This window comes from Bombus pyrosoma, linkage group LG5 (assembly GCF_014825855.1).
Source record: "Bombus pyrosoma isolate SC7728 linkage group LG5, ASM1482585v1, whole genome shotgun sequence".
In the NCBI taxonomy this organism is placed as follows: domain Eukaryota; kingdom Metazoa; phylum Arthropoda; class Insecta; order Hymenoptera; family Apidae; genus Bombus; species Bombus pyrosoma.
The window spans coordinates 7,326,319-7,348,089 of NC_057774.1; the positions used below are offsets into that span (position 1 = coordinate 7,326,319).

At 41.3% G+C, this 21,771-nt stretch overlaps 1 protein-coding gene across 4 annotated transcripts in view; it reads left to right on the plus strand.

The window, feature by feature from the left end:
- LOC122567691 (dystroglycan-like) overlaps positions 1–21,771 on the plus strand; it is a 99,649-nt gene that overhangs the window by 33,575 nt on the left and 44,303 nt on the right. For 2 of the 4 annotated variants that reach the window (XM_043726550.1, XM_043726555.1), the window contains exon 2: positions 7,403–7,416. The exons of 1 other annotated variant lie outside the window; for it this stretch is intronic. The gene's annotated coding sequence lies outside the window, so the exon portion shown is untranslated. Of the gene's footprint in view, positions 1–7,402; positions 7,473–21,771 lie in introns of all 4 variants that reach the window. One more of the 4 variants, XM_043726552.1, reaches the window with a different exon arrangement.

Consider the following 21,771-nt stretch of genomic DNA (forward strand, 5'->3'; position numbering starts at 1 on the left):
AGCATCTTTTTCAATACACACGGGCGAACCTTGGGTAACAACCAGCGGCGGTTTCGAGGAACACGAAACGATAGCAACCAGCATCTGTTGCAGGAAGAAGCCTCAGACAACAAGCGGTAACTCACTCGGGAAACACGGAGAAACGCCAACCGACAAACAGCAGCACGAAGAAACAGCGGAGAAGAATCGGCGACATCTTCCAGCAACCTGAAATATAAAAGAATTTGGTGGTTGTTGGTTGGGCGAGGAGCGAGGACGGTGCTTTGGTATACCAGTGAGGTCATCGTCTGAACAGTGGATAAAAGAAGAGAAGAGTCGGCCGGATGTTTGACTAAGGTAGAACGACGGGTATATAATGCGGTTCGCGTGGAGAAACTGATGACTCACGGACGACAGCGTGCCACAAACGATCGGTGGCGTCGAAAAGAAGTTTTTTTAGCAAGACTGTTTTTCCAAGGAGCAGCTTGTGCCTCGAAAAAGTTGACTTTAGATACTTGTTTGCTTCGTTCGATGCTCGCTTGTAGATTAGACTGCTGGCTTCTCGTGTAAGTACACGATACAACGAGATGCCTATGGCGTATCGCGTCTGCTATCTCGCCAGTAAGCGGTTTTGGTATTCTGGTTGAGTGGTTATTTCGATACTTAGTATCCGGGTGTTTGATGGGCTATCGGGCTATTGAATTTGAGACCGTTTGATCGTGCTTTGGTAGAATGCAAGTACAGCTGGCGGAGGCTATATACGGCTGTGTGTTAGGTAGTAAATTCAAGAGTTGAGACGCAAGATGCAATCGAGATTGATGCAGCTGTAGGCTAACTTAGAATGCGTGTCTTGTATGTATGAGCCTGTGAGAAACCTAGCCGATCGAGTTCACCTTTTCCTTTCTTTCTTTCTTTTTTTTCAATGATCTTTTTATCGATGAATACGATATATGAACATTGTACATGTGCGACGACCACAACGACCACGACATATAAGATGCTGTAATTATTTTGAACAATTTAGTAGAAGTAGCTTGAACAGCAGGTTCGTAGAACCTGTCTTTAAGATGATACGTTACGCAACAATTTTTTAAATGTGCCACAGAGAAAGAAGCAATTTCAAGTTGACATCATACGACTCGAACGTCATCGTATGACATCACTTGCATGATGTCTCGAGTGACCATTTTTAATACTCGAAGCGTGTAACGTTTGAAGTCTGATCGGTCTCACAACTTCATTACCATATATTGTCGAGAGTACGTAAATTCTCGATTCTTGAGTACCTGACTTCTGGTCAGGTCTTCGAGTACCAAAGTACTTATATGCGTTTGAAGATTCCAAGCTTCCCGTATTTGAACGTTAAATGCTTGAACAGCGAATGTTAACTACGGAATTGGAACTGTAGGAACAAGCTTCTGCCTCTTTTATAGTTTCCTGCCGTATTCCTAAAAGCATTCGATTCTCCATAAACAAACCAGCTACGCTTAAGTGCCTTAGATGCATGTTTCGGAGAAACTGTAACTAGCGTGACCCATTTAATAATATCCAACCGTTCTAATATCTAACATCCAATTCTAATAATTCTAATAGCTTTAATATCCAAGTTTTATGGGCATATCTAGATTACTACCGTTTAAATGCGAATGTTTATCATAAATATGCCCGGTATTCCTTTTTTTCCGTCATTCCTATCTCCTTAGGAAGTCGTAAACTGCAAATTAGCTTTTCTTGAATCGTTTGAATCGTCCTAAGTCGACGATATAGTCGTCCAAGTGTAGCTCACGCGCAGGATAATCGAGCGACTGCAAGGCGAAAGACACGTCTCGTGGTGACGCAACAATGTTGCATTCCAGCCAACGCCGCGGTTGTATCGAAAGAGACGCGAGACGAGCCATTTTTGGTCGTCTGATCCCCCGCGAATCATTCTTAAATTATGTCATTCGCCATGAATAATTGATCAACGAGGACAGAAGATCGTAAGTAGAGTTGATAAGGTCGTAAGGATCTGCATGTCGTCGAAAGCGACCAGCGAACAAGTTAGAGCCAGTGTCTACTTTCGATGAATTAGACGGATGACTCATTGGCAGATTCATGAAGCGGCAGTGGTAAGTCTGAACTTGCACAAGGAAACAACCGCAGACGACATTCCTCCCCGAGAACTAAGCTTATTCGTTCGATTCTGATGCTCGTTGCTTCAGTCATCGATATTTTAAGAACTATTGAAATGAATTGAACCGTTCAACACTGGTATAGATGCAGATACTCGTCCATCTTTTATATTTGCAGCGGATGAATCATGCGCCGATGTTCGTTGAATATGTAAAAGCATAAAGTCGCCTTAACACTTTAACCGCTATGTTGATCAAATATGACCCGCCACGGTGGTCATTGGTGACAGGAGCACTTGAACTACTTACAATTGTAAAAATTGTATGAAAATTGACAGTTAGGGCATTCTGAATATAACCGATAAATAGGGGATACTCTGAAACAAAAAGTGCTCCATTGAACGATTAAACATTTTTATTAGATAAAAAGAAAACGAGAACAAATCTGTTTTGAATAAAAATACTCCCGTGGCGTCCTGAGCGAAACCTGTGATTTCGGCGTGGCAGTCAAAGTGTTAATGTGATTTACAGGATCCTCGTTGATACACATTTGCACGCGTCTCAGCACTCTCTTTGTCTCACCATCTTCCGTACCACATTACTAACGAAACGGTTGCATTCGTCTGTTTTTCGAGGCGCTGTGCACACACATACTTCCATACACTCAGATTCACATACGTGTGTCACAACTACGCAGCTAATCTAGTGTAGCACACAAAGTTACACATATCTCAATAATTTATTAAAGTTTATTTATATCGTTTTACTTCCACATCCAATTACGAAATAATAGTCAGTGACATGAGATAAATTCGCAGCAAAATTGCCGGTCGATAATGTGTTAAATAAAACGAATTATTTAATACCAAAACTACCAGAGTAATCGAAATGATCGAGTCATGGTCTTTTATAGAAATTTTATGGAATTTGCAGCGGTGCATTTTTTTGCTTATACCAAGTTTGCTGCTCAACCGATGACCGTTCATGGCCCCGCGTCAATTCCACTGTCAGATACAGGTAATTATCGTAGTAGCGAAGGCGTGAATAGAATCGTGTAAGTTGATAGTTGGCAGGTAACGTGTGTCTCTCTGGCAAAAGGAAATTAGATGGATTTAGTTGAGTTTGGTTTCGAGTCAGTCACTCCATCAAAGTCAAAGTGTTAACGCGTCTACCGAAGACGCCAGATCGCCGTCACCCACCCATCAAGTGCTCTCCAAGTGGCGTCGAGAAATTGAGAATTTTTAAGGAAAAAGTATTCGGTCGTGTAGCCAGGCCACGCAACTTCGATCCACCAGTCAACGTTGAAATAGAAAATCGAAAAGAGGAATCCGAGAAGAGATACGAGGAATAGACGATGTACATAAAGTCTACGATCTACGTCATCGGATTATCGTGGATCGCGGCACACGCCATAACGGTTGCTCTATTAATAGGTAGACGCACGGTCTATTACTCTTGATTAAGTCTATTAGCAGGCCAACGGTATTATGCGATAACGCACTTCACGTAACCGACTCACGCACGCTTTTATTATTACGCCAGTAAATGTTGTAATCGCGCGTTGCACTTTACGCCTGGCCGTTGAATTTTTACCCGGCGCGTGTCCGGCAAACGCGTTATCGGCTCGCGTGACCGGTTTGCACGAATTCGCGACCAGCCACGCACACTCTACTCGCGGTGGAAACGTTTTCGACTAACTTTCACCGAGCGTTCGATCGCCGAAAAATTGTGCGCCGTGCGTTGCTCTTCTCGGATTTGCTCGAATATCCCGCCGATGTATAAAACGCCTATATAACGCGGCCGAGTTCACCAGCCAGATTACTATTTCGCGTGACCATTTTGCATAAACTTGAATCACGATTCGCCAGCCTAACATATTCGATCCGCTTATCTACGACGAAATTTCGTTGTCCATCGTCTAAATATCCGAAAGCGCAACCGACTCGCGATCCAAGTAAAAACTAGCGAAAAGCACCACGTTACAAGTTCGTGCGATCTGATCGTGTGTATATGGTACGGTTTCGCTTGAACAAAGTTTTACCTATTAATATAAGTTTGACGACCGATCAACACTGTGTCACGACTCGTTATCGAAGTGTTTTTAGAGACGGTGAAAAGTAGAGAGCGGCGTACGTTCCTTTCGTGACTGACACGTTCACCACGAATGGTCAACCTGCCAGCACGGTACCTGCTTTTACGTTATGCGCACGTTGCGAATCTTTATGCATCTACGGGAAGTTTAAAACGTAAGATTAAACGCTTTCTGTTTAAAAGTAAAGCGAAACGAAGTAAAGTACTTATTATAGTAATTGATTGTATCTGTACAAATGTAATGTTTGCAAGTTGAATTAAAGATCGCGAATTTGTAAAAGACAAGATCGGAAGACCTAAAAAAGTAAGCAAGTATTAGGTTGTCCGAAAAGTTTCTTTCGTTTTATAAGGAAATAATAGACGCACTATGTTCGTTGTTTTATATTAGTTTATTGAATTATGCACGAACATAATGATAGAAATAGAACGAAACGGATCATACCTAATTCGATAAAATAATATAAAACAGAAATTGTTGTTCATCGCCTTATGGTATTATCACCTTAACACGTTGCCGCCGTCACCCATATTCGTGTGACGCTTATTTGACTACTCGCGAAGGATCGTCGTAGGTATTTGAAAAGATATTCCACAGAAAGTAATGAAACTATCGAATTGTTATAAAAGTAATACGAAGATGGTTTATTAAGAGAATTATTTAGAACGTAAAACTTTAAAGAATTCTATACAAAGCTGAGGTTGGTCGGGACAATTTGGACAATAAGTTGTTGTTTTCTTTAAATTCTCTCGTGTCTTTGTTCGGTCTGATGCTTCTTCCGAAATCATTTTTCCGAACGACGATATTATGCTAACTCCGTCGAATACAAGGATTTTTTGTATCTCCAGACAATTTTGCAGCTAATAATTCTCTAAATCTTCCTTGTTGCAATTTTGTAAACCGTCGAAGCGTTTACAGCAGAAATTCTCAGAAGCAGTCGAACGCCAAGTTTTCGATGCCATTTGATGACTTTTCTAATTATGGTGGCATAAGAAACCATCAAATCTATACCACAAAGTGTTAAACTTTTCGGGCAACCTAATACAAGGCTCTGCTATCGTATAAAACGATATTCCACTCGAATATACCGTACACGATTCTTCTACGAAACTGTTCTATGAGAATTATTCGTCGGCATATTATAAACGAAAATCGAATCCATACGATGAACGTGTTAAGCCACGAAACCAGAACGGATCCTGAAAAATCATCTTACCTTTACGACACAAAAGGATTACTATTATGGAGCCGCGTAAATCGTGGAACGAACAGCAGAAGAAGGAAGAGGGACGAGTTTCGATGGAGAATCACTGACGAGCCATAAAGGGACGACAAATGAGGAGGGACATCGGCCGGTAGTCCAGGATAATCCGTAGAGATGGAAGAGACGGGAACTTGTACGAAGGCTTGGTCCCCTCCTCGCCTATTGGACGCGAGTCTCCTGCTCCTCGCAGACCTTTAACACCGTGTAAAAAGAGAGAGAGAGAGGGAGGGAGAGGGAATTTTCTCTGTAGGCCGACCAGCCGGAAAGGTCGCTTACGCTTTACATTCTTGATGCCCCGTTGAATTTTAATGCTCTACATTCGAAGGCTTCCTAGAAGCTGACGTTGCTGCGGCTGAGCGACGAAAATGCGGCTGGCTTGACGAATGAGGAGATGGAATTCCTATTGTCGGATAGGGTAAGCTTTTAAACGCGCGACCACTCCAAACACTATGCAGCCTGTGTTTCGTGGGTTAATCGCACTTCGGGGAAAGTGGAAGACCATTAACGCTTCTGTTTCCAGAGAAAAAAAGGACTTGTCCCCTGGGGATATTATGTCGGAGTATGTTTAATTTAGGAATGTCAAAATTATGCAAAGTGCACCGTAGTTCCAACGACTCGATCGATATTTTATCTTTTTTCTTTACTTCCCTCACCGCTTGCATCTTCCTGCGTTCGCACTTTGGTATACGTCTGGCGAGGTTCGTCGAATTTCTTTCTCTTGTGAAATAAACGGATTTTACGTTTATTATTTCTTGGAGCGTCATACAACGCGAGATCTCGGATTTTCCAGCGATAGACTGAGTCAAACTGTTCGATATGTAAACGAGAGTCGGAAAGTTCCAAGTTTCTGAAGCAAAGCCAGATATGCCTATGATACTAAAATTTATCCGATTTTTGAAATCGTTTGCGACCGATTCAAGATTCCTCGATTAATTTCGTTTGAAAGTACCGTTCGGATGGACTACAGTTCGTTTGTGTGTATCGGTGTACTGAGTATGTAAATAATTGATCTCACCACACGGTATTTAGGCAGCCGCTTCAAAGTGACTTAAATTAGACCACTGATATCCAAACGCTTAATCTTGCGCAGCTGGATTGTTCCAATCGAATGTACTCGCACGAGCCGACCAATTCCACTGCATTGCGTCACTGCACGAATCGTTCGAAGTAAATTAACGTGACTCATCCTTATCAAAAACTTTCGCGTACGTTTTATCTCCAAACGCTGGAATTTCCACGACTATCGCTAAACTGATTGCCAAGAAACTTATGTGTGTATTTATAGCGATTCTATAGCGATTCCAGTTATTCGTGCACATAGTTATCCATAGTTATCTATAGACCAAGTTACACGCATTTCCGAGTCCATAGTTCACGTTGATTAATAGCTTCGGTATATGGCACACTGTGGGGCTTAGTTCCTATAGCACGGACGAAAACCCTATATCTAGGCGATCGTTTCTAATAAAGTGGAATTTCTGAAGTACCGGCCGCGATATACCGCGGTTCGCGAAAATATTCCGACACCTGTAGAAACGTTTCATGTATGCGCCTATTATCCGCTTTATACGAAATCTTTTGAAATTTCGTCGGAATTTTTAACGAGGCGCGGCTGTCACGATTGTATTGCTAGGATTTTGCAACGAATCTCACAATGTTCATATAGAAGCTATTGGTATGCGAATATTTGTCGTCAAACGGCGATATATTTATCTTTAAATCTATTGGCTTGGCAACTAAGTGGTTGCGCATTTTGTCAATACCACTTAATGACAAAATGCGCAATCACTTAGTTGCCAAGCCAATATTACAGACATTCGAGTAACAAGGAAACAGTGAAACTATTTGACTTTACATGCACGTTATTCCATCGTTTTACGAAAATTCGATAGAACGACTATGACGATAGGAAGGTTATCGTAATATCGAATAAAAAGAATTTTTATTTTCTTGTTCTAGGTCAAATACTCGAGGTACGTGGACGCGAATTTAATTATACGGCAGACAAGGAAGACGTTTCGGAGATGAGGTAATCGATTCTTTTGCAACACGCATTATCTTCTGTTTTCTCGTGGCCTTCTTCGAAGCTCGTTCAACGCCTAAGAGGACGAGGTCTTTAGAAAATACCGCTTTTGAGTAAACGTACTCTTTGAGACTGCCGTTTCACCGATTTTCGCCTTTGCAAAATCAATCTCCGCGACTGTTTTACATTTTGCAACCACGGTTTTAATTAATCTCCGCATTTGTACAGCTGGATTTTCCGATATTTAGCTGTCGTTCCGTGGTCTCGTTTATTCGATATATTTCACGAATGACGATGAAATATTCCCCTGAATTTTCCAAGCGATTAACACTAGAACTACCGATAGTTAACACGAAGCTATTTCTACCAAAGTCAGTGAAAATGACTGATATTTAAAAAATACGTAATAACAGAATATTTGTATATTCATTGATTTATTACTTTCTTACAGAAGGAATTCCATGTTATGTAGTACATTTTTGGTATTTTTAATCCATCTGGGACTATGACCTTTAAACGAGGGTTGACACATTTATAAAATTGCAAAACCAGTCGTTTTGACTGCTGTGGTACTTCTAGCGTTGGCACCTAGCGATCTAGCGATCGATCCGCAATTTTCCTGATAACCGATATCGTCGTATCGAATGATACGCAGTAAAAATTGTAAAAACGTGTGGCAAGTTGTAGAAAACGAGGAAACTGGTTAATTGGGGTTCGATAAACAGATTACAGGACCCTTTTGCACTTTGACAAGCATCAGTCATTTTCACTGGTGTTGGTATAAATAGCCTCGATACAAAATTATTTTCAGTTTGAATACATAAAAAGCAAAATAAAATTCATTATATTATCCTTTTGATTATCGTTGTTAAAGTCATTACATCATCGCGGGGAAAAATATAACATGAAGTAGGAATTTTAAAATAAAATTGTAAAACCAGTGAATATGACCGGTGCGGTAGTTCTAGCGTTAACGTTGAAAGTGATGAATGTTGAAAACTGATTAACGTTCAAAGCTCAGACGTTTACTTTGAAAGATTCTCAATATGCACAATCTCTGTACACCATAAGCAAATAGGCGAATAAATAATATCCATGGTGCACGATGCATGGAAGCTTTCGTAGAACAATTAGCAACAGGGTTGAGTTGCAAACGGTTCGGATGAGAAAAAGTCGCGGTTGCAGATGTCGAAGCGTACAGGCTGCGCCCGGATTCAGCCGTTCTTTGTTGCAAGTTTTGCTGCTGAATGCTCGCATCTGCTCGAAACGCTTGTTAAAAGTTCACGCTAATGACTATTCGTCCACGCTACTTCGTGTAACGTGCGTGACCCGAATGAACGTTTGCCTCGGGCGCTTTTCGTTTTTCACGTTCGATATAGCCAGCTTTTTATTTTATCGAACTGCTAATTTCAGAGAAATTCGCGATAATACGAAGCAGTTAAACACATTTTTATCTGATGTTTCACGAGTTTCGGCATTTGTCGCTGCAAACGCTGTTTTCATGGAGCCATTGCATCCAACCAATGCAGATAAAATCCCTCCACCCGATATTTCATCGCGTTGGAAGTTCGTTTGTCTTGTATCGTGTGAATTTTCAAACCGGCGCGATTATGGTCGACGATAAGAATGAAACATGTCTCCGATTGAGGGACCATCGGAGGAAATAACAGGTAATAGCGTGCCTCTGAGTCATTGCATCCACGGTTTTTCAAGTAACGTTTCGAAGCTTTCAAGTATTCGAGCAGCAGAACTGTGCTATTCTCAGCTGTAAGACTCGTATCAGAATGGTATCAGATTTTGAACGACGAGACGCAGATCTTATGGAAAATTCTACGGCATTTTCTTCTTTTACTTTTGCTGTAAATTTACTGGCATCTCTTCCTACAAGAAACCCACATTAACCCACTGTAAAAGGATCTTTTCTTGTTCGTAAGAAGATAAGGAAATTACAGTTTAGAAGATAAAGTAATTGCGGTTAATCGCTATGTACATATTTTTGAGTCTGATAAGAGAAACAGGAACTGCTAACTGGTACAAAGAAATTGCTTATTAGCGACGCGATAATGTAATATCGAAGCAAAGTGTTACACAATAAGAAATAGGGAAGCAGTACTTAAAAGCATAGATATAGAGGAGGATTTTATAGAAGAGAGAAAAATACAAAAAAAAAAACGTATATGAATTTTTAAGAATTTTCAATCAAAGTGCACTCTCTTTCTCTTGGCGTAATAATCGAAGCGAATCGATACCGATTCGCTACGAAAGTCACATTGCTCATCGACGAACGAACGAGAGAGGCGAAAGGGGACAAAAAGGAATATGCAAAAGAAGGATGAAAAAAGCAGCAAGTGTTAATTGACTGTGCAGGCTGAAGCCAGAGGGACTGGCAATCTCGTCGTTTCCTCCGGCTGATGCAACTGGTCGCCGAGAAAGCCGAGTTAACACGTAACACATGTCTCGCTGTGCTGGCCTGGACTCGGGCCTGGCCGGTTTTTCTTTTTTGCCACTGTGACCTGTATTAAAGCGAGCTGAAGCCATGGAAAACGGACTTCTTCGTTCCATCAAAAAATCAAACACGAATCAACACTGTTACATCGTGTAAACTCTTTCCAATTTAATCTACTCGCCTTCTTCGAAGTACAGATCATTTTGTCACTTTGCAAACACAGATAATTTTGAAGAGAGTATCCTCGTGTACAAAGAACAGGCTTATCTTTCCTAAACTCGTTTCTATTTGCTAAATTCTTAAGGATCTGCACCGTCATCGTAATTTCAAAATACCGAATTCTGTAAAGAAATCTTAAAGCTTGTACGGTCGTTAATTGACTTGAAAAATTCTGCGCTACGTTTCGCACAGATTCTATATTTTACCGGTCGAAGAGAAATTGTTCCTTTAAAGAGATCTAGCCAAGATAGTTACGCGATATTTCAGCGGAAAAGCTTTTGCACGTAGCGCGTAACGTCGCCGTTGTGTAAAAGCTTTCCTTCGAAAAACGCCGCGATAAAATCAACAGGTACGTTAATATCGCCTCGAACTATCTCGTCTTTCCATTTTCTACTCGCTTGTTAAAGGAATTCTAAACTTTGTCAATTTTTACACGCCATTCGTAATCCTCGCGCTTCTGCCTGCGTTTCAACCACCGATCCTCTCTTTTCTCTCGTTCCTCTCTACAATTTCCATGTCGTCATTCAGAGTCGGTAACGTTGCACTCTATTACCTGGAAATAAAAGCAGCTGTCGAAACTTCTTGCCTCTATTACACACACAGAAGCTTTGTACCTCGAAGTTTTCCATCTCGATCGAACGATAATTAAGCTGACCGGTAATTACGTTAATTACGCGGTACTAGCGCGGACTGACCACGGTATTTTCAAGGGAGCACGACGCTCAGCCAGGGAACAACGTTGATAATGATAGCGGCAGGGAGCTACAACGACGACCGAAATTAATAGGATTCAATCGGCCGCCGACTGTGCAATTATGAGCCATTATGGGTTTGAACACCACCCTATAGAAACTAAACGTCGGTGTGTTTGATATCACGCTGGGATATCCGCCTCTCTCTGCACCAATCTAACCTGATTTATTTCGTATTTCGGTCTATGATGATTCTAAAGGGGATAGTCCAAGTTTGAACGAGGATCGCGGCCCAACGTTGGTTAATTAGAAATTATTGCGACAATGAAGAGGACTCAGCGTGTATCGGTGAGGTACAATGTTACAGAGATTGTAAACGTGACTAGAGGTGCACGATGCGTGTGGTCGAGCCGTGCAACGTACATGTTGAACGAGATTGATGGAACTCGTGCAATACTAGCTAATTACGTGAGTGTATCGATAGGGCTGGATCGTCGGATTATCGAGCAACCGCCATGAATTTTCAGCATCGGTGTGTATAAATCGAATCAGAGGAGATAATGTCTTCTTCTATTCGCGTTCATTTTGTATTCTTCTCTTCCTCGGTGAATTACGTACTTTGACTCGCAGACAATAATCTCCTATCGAAGCGTACTGAATCCGAATCCGTTCGCTTCTTCCATGTAAAATGGGATTATGCGCAACGTTTTACGAACAATGTCCTTGCAATTACGTATAAGCGATATTCAATTCGTAATCATTGAACCTGATAGACTGTCTGCTCTTCAGAACAGACGCCACATCTCAAAGATCGTTGTATTAACACTTTGACTGCCACGTTCGGTCATATATGACCAGTCATGGTTTCTCCTGTGACGCCACGGTGGTCATTGGTGACCGGAGCGCTTGAACTACTTACAATTGTAAAAATTGAATGAAAATTCACAGTTAGGGCATTTTGAATATAACCGATAAATCAAAGATACTTTGAAATAAAAAGTGCCCCATTGAACGATTAAACATTTTTATTAGATAAAAAGAAAATGAGAACAAATCTCGCATCTAACGGTGCACTGTGCTTGCATCCATATCTTCGAGGGCCAATCTACGAATATTATTATAAACACACCTTGGAAAATAATCGTAAATGCTGCTTTATAATCGTATAATCGAAGTTAGAAGTGTGCACATACCTTGCTATTATATATATAGTAATATTAATATCTTCTACGCGTTTCAACAATATATTCTGCACGTTTTGCGTACGACGAAACAACGAATGCGAATGGTTTGTTGAAATAAACGAAGCCTCGTGATAATATGTCGCTATCGACTGTTACCAAGGCGCCACGGTGGTCACCCGTGACCACCAATAAGATAAACGGCCCATTGGGGAAGAATGTTGTTTTACATCGTCAATTTATTATTATTTTGCCATTATATGCTTTGAATAATAAAAATACTGCCGTGGCGTCCTGAGCAAAACACGTGATTTCGGCGTGGCAGTCAAAGTGTTAATACCCATAAATGCTTCTTTTACTCTGTTTTTTATATCTTTCCGATATAGAAGGCGTAGCTCGTATTTTATATATACTAAGCACCCTTTAAATGTCACATAGACCACATTACTCCGATTATGACTCGTGGCAATTGCAATAGCAAAATTCCTTTTTCACGTACGTTGTTTCACTCGCTTGATATTATTACGATTTGTCTCTACCTGGATACGTCCACTTACCTTTATGCAGTTTCATATCCTCGTGGACACGACCGAACAAACGATACCTGAAATTTATTCTACCCGTTAAATAGCAACGAGCAAGAATGAGCGTTTTATTAGGTTGTCCGAAAAGTTTCTTTCGTTTTATGAGGAAATAATAGAAGAACAACGTTTTTTGTTTTATATTATTTTGTCGAATTACGTACGATCCATTTTATTCTGTCGAGAAAGACACCGTGACGTTTCACAGATTTGGTTTCACGTTTCTATGAAGCTGCACTGTTGTAAAAGACACGTTTGCCAAAGAAAGACACTTTTCGGACAAACCTTCCTAAAATCAGCTCTCGACATTCTCTCTGTTCTCACACTTTGAACCGTCGCTCTGTTGGATTCGTACAATAAATTTTATTATTAAATATATCTAAAGTTCAATTCTTTACCTGATTTGTGAAATATTCGAACTGTGACGCAAGAATCACTGATGGTCTGTCAATTTTCGTGATTTCTTGTGTCTCCTACGTGACACGATCAACGACAGAAGTAACTTCCACAAGATTTATCACGCGCCCGTAAATTGTAGCATAATTTCGACGTGCCAATTGGTTGGAAACGGTAATTATGTAGTTTTACTGATACGAAGATGACGTTGGAAAGAAATATTTGCCGCGACATTCGGAAGAACGTGAAGGAATTCTTGGAAAGTCGTAGGTTTAGTTAATATCTTGCACATTTTCCATATCTTCGCGCGTCCTCCGAATTCTGTACATTTTTACTCTAAAATTGTCCATAAACGCGTAGCATAAAAATGAAAGCCAATGAATTTCCTAATGCGATCCACAAACGACACTTGCCTTTCGTCATCGACTTTCATCTGCCCGTGGCACGTCTACACGTCAGTCAGGTCCGACGTTGGGTAGAACACAGGGCACGAAGGTTCGCCGTATTGTGATAACGACGCTTAAACGATGCCGCGTAAACTTGCTTGAATGGGTACCATTGTGCTCGTCCTACGTCGACCATCATTCTTTCAGCCAGTTTTATGTTTTACGTCGGTTGTATGGGTTATGTTTATGGGAACGCCGTCTGGTCGCGTCTATCCGCCGTCAGCATTTAACCTTTCCGATCAGTTTTTCTCTCAGCTTTTTATTGCGATACTCTTCCCACCCTGTCCGCCTCCTTCAACCTTTCTCTCGATCGTCTTTCGTTCGATACTTATTGCCAGCCCTTTATCTCTCCTGTTTCCCGCTGCTTTTTTTTTCCTTCTCTTTTATCACTTCTGCACGACCGCCTCTGGCTGCAAGCTGCGTCCTCCTGTTCCGCAGAAATCGTCGTAAATAGCTGTCTTCTCTTCGTGGTCGCTGTTCCAATCTTCGGAGACCATTGAAAATTTCTCAAAAAGGATTCGACACTCTGACACACTTTCTCCTCTCGAACGATTCGCTATGAGCTTAATCAGTCGTCTTTAATTCTTGTCTCGATCGTATCGGCAATTTACCGATAAAGAAGAGACATGACTATGCATAGATTTAGTCGGCAGTGTTTAAAACCTAGAAATCCTGCGACATTGTAAAGTTTGCAACGTTCAAGGAAAATGTTTACTTTGATGCGATATTTTAATTAGAAACGTATTATGCGTCAATGAAATTTTTGTACTTGCATTTGTCAGTTTGTTTGAAAAGTCACTTCAAAGGCAATTTGAAAGGACGGTGCTTCGAAAATCACGAGGTGAATTATTTTTCAATTATCTTTTCAAAAGGACGACAGACACTTGAAGGTAACAGTTTTCAATAATAATGTTAAAATAACTCCACCGTAATTTCCATTTAGTTGCCAATGAGCAGACAGAGAGCACAGGCGAAATACTTTAGAGCGTAATTAATCGATGAATCGTTAGAGGAACGTCTCTCGTTCCATTCCAGAGATACTTCAATCTCTTCGCTTGAATTTTTATATTTCTGCTAGCCAGTATGAACAGCGCTGGAAAAGCCGTAAAATATAGGCAATAAAGTTACTTTCCCAGAGATCGATAGCCATATCAAAGTAATAATTACCATATTTTCGATAATAACAATAAACTAACTTTAATCTCCATTTAATTACCAATCAAATTTCTAATAACATTTTTTAGAAAACAGAGAAAATCCATCAATGCCAATGTTCGATGAATCATTCAAAGAAAATCTCTCTCTCTCTCTCTCTTTCTCTCTTCATCGTCATACCAGAGATGCTTTAATCTCTTTGGCAACATCATCGATGCCCCGATCACGCAGGACACGGTTAATTAACACAGATTGCTCGTCCCATATAGACGTTCATTAGGAACCGGAAAGATGGTTGGAACAAACGGTTCTACAGGTTCAACGTAGATGAGGAGCTGACCTGTCTTTCTCAGAGTTTATACAACGACGTGTACATGGTACGAAATTTTGCGTTTGAATTTTATCGGTTCGAAACGTTTCGTTTCAGTGATAGCGCGGAACGAAAAGCCAGACCGATTAAAGTTGGCCATGGTTAATTATAGAACAAGCCCAATTAGTCGGGGCTGCATGGCATTGCGAGTTAATTAGCGCTCGTCAGCCAGTTTGAGCGAGCTTCGCGAGACTCGCGACGTCAAGATGAAAAAAGAAAGAAAAACGTGAAATGGCCGCGCGAACGACGCTTCTCGGAATCGAATTTTCATTTCGTCCCTGCCGAAGTGAATTATCTCGTGAAAGCGAATTTTCCTTTGCCTCGTGGACATTTGCTCGTAGCAAACGTTCCGATGTTTGCCGCGATACGCTTCGCTACCTGCGTTAGTCCGATTTACCCAAAATTTGGCCAATTTTTCTCTTTCAGTTCCGACGCATGATTATTCATGATTAGAATTTCTCATTTTCTGTGCTTCAAGGTATTTCACAATTTTCCGGGACTTTTTCAGCGAGCTTCAAACGTTTTGAAAGTTTCGGTATTCAATATTCAATAGCAGAACTATCGAACTCGTTGAAGCGAGTTTCAATCTCTTGTTCCTACGATTCTGCGGAAAATATACAGATGCTTCTCACGAAATTCAACTTCATCTCCCATGCCAGCTTCCTTCAGTTCCAAATACGAATAAGTTACATTGCCGCAAATTGAATGTATTCCGGTGTATCTCAAGCTGTGGTGCCGTCACGCCGAAGGTCTGGTCTCCCCTTCGGACTTGCACGACGGCCCCGGCAGCTTGGCGTTAGGAGGAGTCCTAACGGTCCCTCCGAACGGCCCAATCAACCAAGGATAACTCCCGATTACACCATCAGGGAGAAGACGAAGAAGTGCCCCAGCAGCAATACGAAAAAGATGGCCCCAGGGCTCTCCTACCAATCGTCAGGACGCTCATCGTGGAGGTTTTAGCCGGAATCCTATGTAGCCGGCGCCTACGAAGGTTTCCTTCGCGAAAAAAAGTGTATCTCAAGCTATTGTAATTTCTATATATATGTGCGCGTGTAAATTGTATTTTCTCATAATGTACTGCTACGATGTTAAATTATTATGTATTACGCATTGCGGTAACCTGCAACAGTAAGATCGATGCGTAAGACCTTAACTAAGACTTCGAAGAAAGGAAATGATATCAGAATACGTGGAATGTTTGCGTCTGTTTATACAGGAAAATTTTATTCTAGCGAAACCGCTTAATCTTGTGGATCCTAAACCGCAGGTCGATGATACCGCGATCGAGATGCACGTGTCACGTGCGATGTCACCGCACTGATTCAACAGAGGATCGTGATTCACGATCACCTTTCGATCGGGCGTGACATTTTTACAAAGAGGCACACCTTGTTGATTCACAGGTCGTCGCGGAGATTAATCCGTGAAATAAAATTCCTCGCGATCCACGATAAAAGCGTCGATCGGATCAGCCCTTTGAAGGATCGTCGAACTTAATCTAAGGCTCGAGAAGACTTGATATCGCGTTCGAGAAAGTGTTGATCGACTTTAATCCGACTATCGTCGATATTAAAGCATCGAAACGTTATTGCCATTTATTGTATACGAAGGGACTATCGTTTGGAATTGATTCAGGGATGTAAGTACTTGTAACGCGGTTAGATAACACGAAAGGCTGACTAAGAATTTCCTAAGAGCGGACTAGTCCACTAATGCTTGTGTTTAATGGTAAATTGGGTAATATTTATCAATAAGGTAAATTTATAGCGAAGTTAATGGAAGATTAAAGCTACTTAAGTCTGTCAAAAGATAAAAGAGAATAGAAAATTAGACCATCCTAAACGTTAAATATTCCTCGGCTATTAGCTGGCAACGTCACATCCCAGCCTCCCGGAAGCTAAGACGATCAGTTCCTTCTTTTATTTGTTATACAACTGTACGTTTAATATTCAACGCTATGCATTAAAAACGACATAAAAGTTTCCCACGTACGTCAAGGTGCGTGCAAGCGTTGGAATACTTTCGCGAACCAATGCAAATCTGAAAAGCTGCAAATGTGTCAACCACCATCAGCCAACATCCATAGAACCAATTCCGTCTGAATCAATTTATAATTCACTTTGCAACTGCATCGTCGTTACGCCACTGTTACATCCCTCACAGTAACTCGTACATTCGAAATCAGACACATTGGAATTGACAGTAGCGCGTACGGTGTATACTCAGCTGCTAGGCAGACCGGAAATCGCGTTCCATCTTCGATAGCGTCCATCAAGGGACAGTTAAGTGTCAGTGACCTCGACGCTTCCTATAATGAACACCACGAACACCGACGTTAATCATGTTCTTTTCTAATCCGACAGCCAAGTAGCTTGATCGCGCTGCTCGTGATTCGAATTCACGTGGAGGATGCAAAAGTGTGTTTCGTTGTGGAGTTGGTGCGACGATTCGAATCGCGATAGCCGGCCCGATTATTCCATGCACGTACAGCTACTCTTATTCGGAGGAAGGAGGAGTGAAATTACGTGGTTGTTGGTAATTCGACGAATTTCTGAAGTTACCAACGTCGGCTGAAACTCACGGATTTGGCGGAAAGGATGGAACCTGGGTACACCGGGTTTAGCTTCTCCGGTACTCGGCTAACTACGTGAACGTTAACGATCGGAAACGTATTTGGTTACTAATACACCGAGAAATGGGAATTTTCATGCAAATCCGGCATAATAATAAGTCTAGCGATCGACTTATTGCCATTTTCCAGTATCATCTGCATAATTTCGTGTTTTATGCGATTAACGGAAAAGGTAGTTCGATGATTGTTATAAACAAGCGAGATGTTTGGATTGACAAATCCGGCTTATATCGGGTGTTTTCGCAGTTTCATCTGATAATTCCCTGTTTCGTGTAATTAGCAGGTAAAGAGAGAGTTTTAAAAGCTTGGATATTCGTAAATAAGCGAGATGAATTGGATTAGGCTCGAAGTAAATCTGGCTCCCACCGAACTCCCTGTTTCGTAATATTATCTTTATTATTTATCTTATCTGAGAAAGAAGTATCAACACACGAACAACGGTTTTAAGATGTTTCGGTAATTCTTATAAATAAACGAGATTAGATGTATCGAGCTACTTTGAGAATGATCCTAAACAATCTAAAACTAAGTGTTTCAAAGAAAATTCCAAAGAATCTATAGGTTGTCCGACAAGTTTCTTTCGTCTCATAAGGTGATAATAGATGAACAATAATTTCTGTTTTATATTATTTTATAGAATTCTATTCGTTCTATTTCAATTATTATGTTCGTGCATAATTCAATAAACTGATATACAACAAACGTACACATTGTGCGTCTATTATTTCCTTAAAAAGCTTTTCGGACAACCTAATAATTGATCGAGCAAAATTTCCAGTTAACTGTCTTCGGAAATTTGAGAGGATCGGCGTTAAGAGAGCGGAGCGGCGACTAGTCGGCAGGAATCCGACGAAAGTCAATTAACACTGGTGTGAGAACTAAGGAAGAGTCGTCGTGGGGCCGCGTGCAGAACCGCGGCAAAGCCCTTTGACAAGTCGCAGTTCGCGGCGTCAAAGAGCATTGTTTTAGCGTACGAACGAAAGGGAAACGTCTACGAATAACGCCCTGGAGGCTTGTGACTCATCGTTGACTGCCTCTAAATGCCGAATTCCTCCGCTATTTATAGTCCCGCATCGCTGGCACACGCTTATGCAAACAGTTCGCGAAGATTTTACAGTTCGCGAGTAAAATTGCCCGTATTTGATAAACGCCGTTGTTCAAGTCGCCGTCATCATTCGTTGTTATGAAATATCGATCGATAATTCGATTTTATCTGTCATCCCGAAGGAAAATTAAATATAAACGCTCTTACCGTCGGTACTTTTAGCGCAGATCGTTTGTCAAAATGACTACAGTCGCGATTTTACCTGAAACGTAAGGAAAAGCTAAATGGTCGGACAGCTGATGCCAAAATATCTGTCCTCGCGTCGAGTGCCAAGAACTTGTTGATTGAACATGCAAGTGAGAAATGTGTTACACGTTTTAACGAAACGCTGTTGCCACGAATTCGCGCTACCTCACACCGCCTACCGAGAAAACAATTAGAAATAGAATCCTCGTTTCCGATCCTCGCTTCTCTGAATTCTAAGGAATAACACAGGTTTTCCGTTTTATATCTTCTTGGATCAAATTCAAATTAGTCGACGGTGGAAAAAAATAATCGGACCGAATGTCCGTCTGTTCATTCCCGTGACGTTTTCCACAATTACCGTTCATGGCGAAGCGTATTATGCGAGTAAACGTCGTTTTTCCGGTAGAACGAACACCAGGTTACATAATATCTGGTCACAATAAAGGGCAGAGGTGCGTGGCATTGCTCATTTTTCCGGTGATTCGTTTCATTCCTCCGGTCGATCCCACCTTTCCCTTTTCCCTCTTTTATCTTCTGCTGCGCTCGCGCGGAACGCGAATCCCCGATGGTCAGTCGAATCAGGGGAAAATATCGCACCAACCTTTCGCTGCCTCCTTTTTTCTTTTTCCTTTTTTCTTACCTTAAATATATACAGATACGCGATAAACCTTGGCAATATGCGCAAGAAAATGTCGTCAGTTTTATGGAGCCCGCGTTGCAAATGGCACTTTTGATGTCACATTTGCTAATTTTCACACTCAGCTGGGAAAATAATGAACGTTAGAAAGGATGGTTGCCGGGGAAACGTAAAATGTACAGTTTCGATCTGTGCTCCACTGACATCGTGTTTGTAAATTAACGATATTCAAATGATTTCTCCTATTAATTCTCGCACAAGGAGAAAACAGAAAATAGGAAAGAAAAGTACCGCCGCATGAAAGTACAAACGAATGTACAAGCATTTACAATTTCGTCTCCTCTCGTCAAAGTTTCGCTATAAAGGTAGAGTGCTGAAGTTTCTAGTGCGATCGTGTCGTAAAAATTTTGCTATGCAAAGGGTCCATCAAAACCGATCGATCTTTGCACTCAGCCACTTTTATTAAGATCGAGAATCGATCGCTTACCATATAATATACGTATTTCTCGTCTTCCTTCGTAGAGACGAAGGACGAAAACTCCTCCCCTCCCTCCCCAGTTTTTACTGTTCCAAGCCTCTCGAATTTGCAATTTCATATATATGAAAAAAAATCGACTGTACGCCGACTTCATATGCACCGGCGTGTTTACCCAGAAAGAGTCGCGAAGAAATTCATCGATAGGGCCCTTTCATCTCGTCGCGTACCTATATACTTGGTGTGCGTTCAGCAAACGTGTCGGGAATGTTCGCCAGGCTGGACATCGCACGCTGTAACATTCAATGCCCCGAGATCAATTTTTATGGACACTTCGCAGCCGCCTGTGCATCCGACCAGCAAGCTGATGGAAACTGTTATTCCGCTTCCGTAACGACGATTTATCCTCCGACCTGATCGTCGACGATTCAACAATGAAAAACGAGGATGGTTGCGGTATCGGCCATTGATGGGGTTGTTGATCTTTTCAGTATGGGAAAGCGCCAGTAGATTTTGTATAACTTTCCTTTTCTTTCGTTTTCTTCCATTTGCTGCGTACCTTTGTATTCTATCGTTAGTATTTACGAGCAAATTTGTAGCACGTGGGAATTTTATTTCGGGAGATGAAACGAGGTTGGGTCAAATAAGAGATGGAAAATAGTTCGGTTATTAAGTTTCCGTGATCTCTTACTAATTCTCTGACTTCTTCATAATTCTTCGTCGTTCAGACTATTCTATCCTATTGGGTTGGCAAGTAGATGAAGTATTACGAAGAAGTGAAGCGAACGGTCATTCTGTCGATTTTGTATCTTGATGTCACTTTGTATGAGATATTTGGTTGACAACTAAGCGATTGCGAATTTTGTCATTAGGTGACAATGACAAAATTCGCAATCACTTAGTTGCCAACCCAATATTTCGTGATAGACAAACGTTTGATTTCAACGAGGGTTTCGGAACGGGGAGAGTCGAATTAAAAATAGTTCTGAGATCGATTTCTTACGTAAATGTTTGCTATGAAACTCGCTAAAAGATTCGCTTGCTTGCGATAAGCTTGCATTAAATAGGAATATTATTTCGAAGAAAGTCATCAGGAAGCGCGTCTTGAACTGTTATACGGTAGTTCGATTTGAAAAGTGCTTCACCTTGTAATTTATAGATGATTTTGGCACGGAGAACCAGCTCTATCTTTATTCTAGCACAACGTAGTTACTTCGTGTTTCGCATGTTACAGTCATAGCAGATGACACGATATGGCGACTGATTGTTTTAGTTTGCGCGGTTTAGCGTAAGCGATGCACACGTAACGAAGGATATTATCAGTTGGAAGGCGAGATGCAAAGCAGAGTTAGCTAGTTAGGTCGTGTCGTTGTCGCGTTGATTGATGCACCGTAAACACACGGCAAACCATTGACAATTGCGATGAACGTACGAGCTTTGCGACGAGCGAATAACTTTTCACGCGATTCCACAACTCGCGAAATGTGTCTCGCCTCGTTGATCAACTTTCCACCAACAAAATCCTCTGATTATGCGTCGTATCGTATCGATAATTGTCCTTTCGTATTTTCTTCGAACTCGATCAATATTCTAACGGTGGAAGAAATAGAATTCAGGGAATTCGGGATCAGGAAATAATCCAGAGATCGCACGAGACTTAAAAGCTTTTTCCTTCCTCATCGGCAAACGTCATTTTTGATATCGCGCGAATATATCAGGATCCAGGATATCGCACGAATAATCTGCGACATCGCAGGAATATTTCGTACGAATATTTTAATTTA